Source organism: Amia ocellicauda, chromosome 11, assembly GCF_036373705.1.
Source record: "Amia ocellicauda isolate fAmiCal2 chromosome 11, fAmiCal2.hap1, whole genome shotgun sequence".
NCBI lineage: Eukaryota > Metazoa > Chordata > Actinopteri > Amiiformes > Amiidae > Amia > Amia ocellicauda.
In genome coordinates, this window is record NC_089860.1 from 804,664 (window position 1) to 810,680 (window position 6,017).

General features: G+C 44.5%; 1 non-coding gene across 1 annotated transcript; it reads right to left on the reverse strand.

Moving 5' to 3' along the window:
- Window positions 1–2,083: 2,083 nt before the first annotated feature.
- trnav-aac (transfer RNA valine (anticodon AAC)) lies at window positions 2,084–2,156 on the reverse strand. Its single transcript has one exon. It is a non-coding gene; the product is annotated as a tRNA-Val (tRNA).
- Between the last annotated feature and the right edge of the window lie 3,861 nt (window positions 2,157–6,017).

The window sequence follows — 6,017 nt, forward strand, 5'->3', positions numbered from 1 at the left end:
TGTTTCTTTAAAAACTGTAATATTGTTAATAAAACACACACACACACAACAACATTTCATTTTTAAACGAACCTTCCAAGTGTAAACGCTTCCTGATCCCGGGACTTCCTGTTTCACAAACGTTTTCACGATCTGTTTAAATATTAAATACAATGAACACCTTCAAGCCTTTTCCTACAACCACTTTAAAACAGAAGTATAATAGCGGGAGATAAGCCAAACAACTTACTAAACCCTTTCGGACGGCTTTACTTCCTAACCAGACGGTACGGCAATCGGTCATTTCTAAACACGTTCCCCAGAAACAAGCCTAGACCTGTCCGGACTTCTAAAGATCTTTCCCAGAACCCCCCGCCCTACAGGAAACGGTCACCCATCGCTTAAATATTAGCCCTCAACGGGCAAACAAAGCCCTTTTAAAAACATTAAAGTTTGAAAGATCTTACTTACCTCCACAGAATAATCGTTTCTTATGTTTTTCGGCTGGTTTAGCTTTTTGCACCGCTGTGAAGGTAAGAGACATGTTTAACCTTTAACCACACCGCTTTATAAAAAGCTTTAACCTCTTACAGGCTGCAGATATATACTCACAGCTATCAGATACCGGGGCTGACGGCCTTTCAGATTCTTGAAAGGTTACGGTTCTCGAAGGTAAAACGAAACAAGCCCTCGATGTGGAAGGCCTTTCGTTGTCTCGAACCACGTTTCTTAATACTGTTAGACAGGATAATTTTTTAAAATTAACAAAACTGGACTCAAACATCTTACAGAAACGTTATACAAACAAACAGGGGTTTAGTTCTTACCCGGTCGGCAGACAGCCTGTCTAGGGACAACCACTTCTCTTGGTCGATCCTTGGAGACATTAATCACAGGCCTTTCGATAGTTTCTGTGTAATTAAAGAGACCGGCATTAATATATATTAAAACGTTTTCATAACTCTAATGAGCCGCTTCAAACCACACACACCCATGCATAAGAACCCATGAGCGCAAACACAAAAATCTTACCGTCGTTGTTCCAGATGATCTCCTCAGCGTTGGGAATTAACTCCTGTTGACTGGCTGAAAAATTATTTTACAGAACTTAAAACAGATGTTATAGCCTTATTTACAATACATGCACACAACACGCTCTGAGTCAATGAAAAGAATCTGAAGACTTGCCTAAAAACTCGTTTAAATCGAATCGCTGATGTTGTTTCCGGACATTGTTGATCTTTAGTCTTAAATCGAAAGGTCAGTATGAGTCTGTCGAGCTGAAGACCAGACCTTCATACTTATACTGATGGCCACATGCCGGATCTGCTTGTAAGGCATTGTTCTGGTCTGGCCTTTGTGCCGCCCTGTTACCAATTAACATATCAAAACCAACCAATAAAATGACACTGCATCAAATTTCAAATAGAAACCAAGATGGAGACGATCTCTCTCCTCTCTACTCTAAACTTTTATTAGAACCTTTTGGTCTCTCAAAAAAACATTTTTAAACATCAAGACCTATAGTCAACCACCACTAAGAATATTTCAGGCCTTTATAAGCACTAAAAAACAACCTGAGCCTAGAAAATAACTATAAAGATCAAAAATAACTAGCGCTTTTACAGTGATTTTTTTTTTTTTTTTATAGCGATGCTATGTTTGGTATTAAACAAGTCACAAACTACTCAGAACAGCGTTTATCCCCGCAAAAGATATATTTGGGTTTATTTTACAAAGCTTATAAATTATATAGGTTAAAAGTATTCTGAATGTTTTGATATCACACGCCATACCAACTGTTGTCTTCTACACCTTACGGTAGCAACAAATCTAACTACTGCTTTACTTTAACAATAATAATGACGGCGACCACGATGACAACAAGAACAACAACAACAAGAACAACAACAACAACATCATCATCATCATCATCATCAGATTTTAATTAAAAGTGGCTACACCAGCGTTTACAATTTCAACCTGTCGACGGACGGACGCTCTGAGTGCATCGATTGCGGGCACTCCAATGAAGAAAAGACACCCACCGCCTCCGGGGAACCACGAGGGCAAGAATGACGAAAAGGGCCAGCCCACAGTAGGCTGTTTCCGCCCGGTTTCGAACCGGGGACCTTTCGCGCGTTAGGCGAACGTGATAACCGCTACACTACGGAAACCGACACCGCTGCCTCTTGCTTCAAATGGTTACCGTTAAAGCCTGCTGGTAAAACGGGCTCAGGTGTTTCAGGTCGGCTAGGCTGTGAGATGGCGTCTGAAGTGCGGCGAAAGGATGCCATTTTCACTGACCTGTTTGGCATTGCTAAAGGGCACATCAGGACACTTTGGAAACTCTTTCAAAGGAAGAACGCCCTGAGCTATGACAAGACTTACACTTACCCCAACAAGGTGATGTTCAATGGCTTGTTCAAACAGCTGCTGCTCGTCTTGTGCCACCATCAGACAATCACAAAGCTATTGTGCCTTCTACACCTTACGGTAGCAACAAATCTAACTACTGCTTTACTTTAACAATAATAATGACGGCGACCACGACGACAACAAGAAAAACAAGAACAACAACAACAACAAGAACAAGAACAACAACATCATCATCATCATCATCATATTTCAATTAAAAGTGGCTACACCAGCGTTTACAATTTCAACCTGTCGACGGACGGACGCTCTGAGTGCACCGATTTCGGGACACTTAGGAAACTCTATCAAAGGCAGGTCGCCCTGCGCTCTGACAGTGCCTGCACTTAGCCCAACAAGGTGATGCTGAATGGCTTGTTCAAACGGCTGGAGGTCCTCCGTCACCACCAGACTATCAGAGCTATACTGCGCCTTCGACTACATAAGAGTAACAGCAATGTCGCTGATCCTGCTACGGTCGTATTGTAACAGCTACAACATGTATCGATTTTAAAAGTGTGAGTTCCAGCGCCTCGCAAAGCTACCCTTCTGCGATCGTTTGTTCTCAAGGTCAGGATTTCTTGCCACTCCGAGGAAGAGAAAACGACGGCCGGCCTTGGAGCAGAGAGATGGCGACGGGTAACATGGCACTGGCACGCGTGCACCGCGGGTTGTTTCCGCCCGGTTTCGAACCGGGGACCTTTCGCGTGTGAGGCAAACGTGATAGCCACTACACTACGGAAAACGACCCGTCCTGGCGTTTCGAATGCCTCCCATCGAAGCAGGCTGATAAAACGCGCACAGGCGTTTCCCGTGGGCCAGCCTGTGAGATAAAGGTTTCTATTTTCACTGACCTATTTTGCATTGCTAAAGGGCACATCAGGACACTTCGGAAACTCTTTCAAAGGCAGGACGCCCTGCGCTCTGACAGTGCCTGCACTTAACCCAACAAGGTGATGCTGAATGGCTTGTTCAAACGGCTGGTGGTCTTCCGTCTCCACCAGACTATGAGAGCTATACTGCGCCTTCAACTACATAAGAGTAGATAGTAGGGTTTTTTGGGCGCGGCCTATTTTGTTATGACGTATGCCCTAAGCTTATTAATATTCCTACGTCATAATTGGGGGGCGTGATTTTAGGTAGAGTTATTTCCTTAATTATTCCTACGTCATATCCGTCAGAAAGTGTGCACCCATAAAACCCTGAACAACAAGGCCACCCATAAATACCCCCACCCCTCTGAAGGCAACGCCCCGAAACTCTCCTCTCTATTTAAGAACCCGCGCTTCTTTTAGGCAATACCTCTTTAATTCTCAGCTTCTGAAACATCCCGCTTCTTCAACATGTCCAGCGACATCAACATGAAACCCCGCAAGAAACAATCCCGGGCAAGGGTTCCTGTACTCACCAATTTGAAGATTGAACGCTCCTGGGTGTTGTTCTGGGGGGCTCGACGGGGTTACCGCTTTAAAAGGGATCCCAGCTATGTTGGAGTGGAGCTTCTTGCTTTGGGAGAGAAGGAGGGTACGTTGGAACCTTTTGAGATGGTAATTGAATACTCTTATGAGGACTGGTTGAAGGTGATGGCCTGGAGAGATCTGGGGCTTGTGGATAAGACTCTAGAAGGCTTGCAAGAGGGTCCAAGAGAATGCGAAATGGAGTCTCCGACTCAGGGTTTTGAAAGGTGTGAATGGGAAAGCTTGCAGAACTACGACAGACGACGTGTGGGGTTTTGGAGGGGGGTCTGACGGCTCAGGGGCTACTCTCTTCTAAGAGGGCGGTGTGTCGTGACGTAGTGAAGAGATAGGATAAAAGGTGCAACAATTCATTCATGGTTTAAAATTAAAGAGAATGTCTTACCCGAAAGCTGCGGACGTCGACAGGCTCTACAGGCCTCTTCAAACCCGGGATCACCCCTGGTTCTATTCCCCAGATTTTGTATACACTCTGGAACCCTTTGACTGTGGTTACTCTCCAAGACCTCAGACCCCGGTCCCTCAGGACGAAACAACATGCGGTGCGATGGATGTCCAAATGAGTCTCGGGGATCCCCAGCCTCTGGAGCTCATGGAGGGCCTTGATTTTGCCGAACTGTCTACCGTCTGTGCGTCTCAGGAGGGGGTCAGTCCAATGGATGGAGAAACACCCCACAAACCACCAGGCGACCCAATGAGCATCGGACTGTCCCGGGGGCGTGATGAAGACGCAGGATTTTTGCCCGGGGTATGTGACCAAGTAAGCAGAGTGGTTAAAAGCACCCTGGTGTATATTCTGAGTGCTCTCATCGACCGAGCTCTGAAAGAAGTCTGTCGGGGGTGTGAAGTGAATCACCCCAGTCAGTTGAGACACAGTTGTTTGTTTGAACCAGACCGTTACTATTTCCTGTTCTATTTCAACGTGTTTTACAGAAGACTGAACAAACCGTGGCTGAAACCGGCACTAATCAAGGCGCTCTCTTACTCCCACATACATGTCACTGTGGGACAAGTCCAGAAAATCATAGATGAGATTTTGCTGGAGCTGAAAAAGGAGCCGTTTATAATAGAGAAACTTGGGCAGCTGTTCAATGACCTGGATGAGCCGAGTAGAAAAACCGCTGGCAAGCTAAAAGCTTATTTCTTCCGTAAAGAAGTTAAAGCTGGGGGCAGCGACGAAGAATTCGACATCTACGCCACTGATTCAGACTCTGACCTGAACTAAGGGACTTTGAACATGGGGAATGTTCTGGACTGCTTCTGCAACTGGTTCTGTCATCAACACTCAGCAGCTAACCTGAGAGCGCTATTACACCATGTGCTTGACAGAAAAGTAGCCAACGCGAGCCTTTTCTCTACAGATTTAACCATCGATGAGGATCAACTTTCAAACCTGGAAAAGTGAATGGCTGCTGTACCAAAGACCGGGGGGTACGAACACTGGGATGAAGGGCTCAAGGGGGCCAAGAATGATATTAGGCCATTTCATCAACATCTGTATGACCTTTTACTGAGCATGTTTAATACACCTCTGTTTACTTTTAAAATAGGTCATATTGTTGTTTTATTTACATATGTAACTGAGGTGTGTGCCTACAAGATAAAGAAACAGGTATATTTGTTGATATAGATCAAGTAACCAATCATCTGATTTATTTTTGTCTGGACCGTAGAAAAAATTGTTGTGTATGTTATACTTTTCTCAAATGTCTAAAAAGTGGTATCTGCTCTCCTGAAGTTGAATAAAAAACCTTGTATAAAAACTTTGCGCATAGTGTGGGTCTGTGTGGTTATTTGACAGAATGACTCGGCAAGCTCCCCAAATGCAGGAACTATACTACAACCCAGCCAAGATTGGGGGTTTGGCGGGTAAGAAGGGTTTTCAAAGAGGACTCGCTGAGGCCGGAGTGAAGGTTAATGATGTGGTTGTTTCAGAATGGTTACGGGAACAAGACGCCTATACCTTACATAAACCTCTCAGGATTAACTTTAAAAGAAACCGCGTATATGCAACTGACATAGATTCACAATGGCAAATGGATCTAGTCGATATGTCAAATTTATCAAAACATAACAATGGTCACAAATTGATGTTGATGTGTATCGATGTGTTATCAAAATATGCCTGGGCTCGCATTCTACATAATA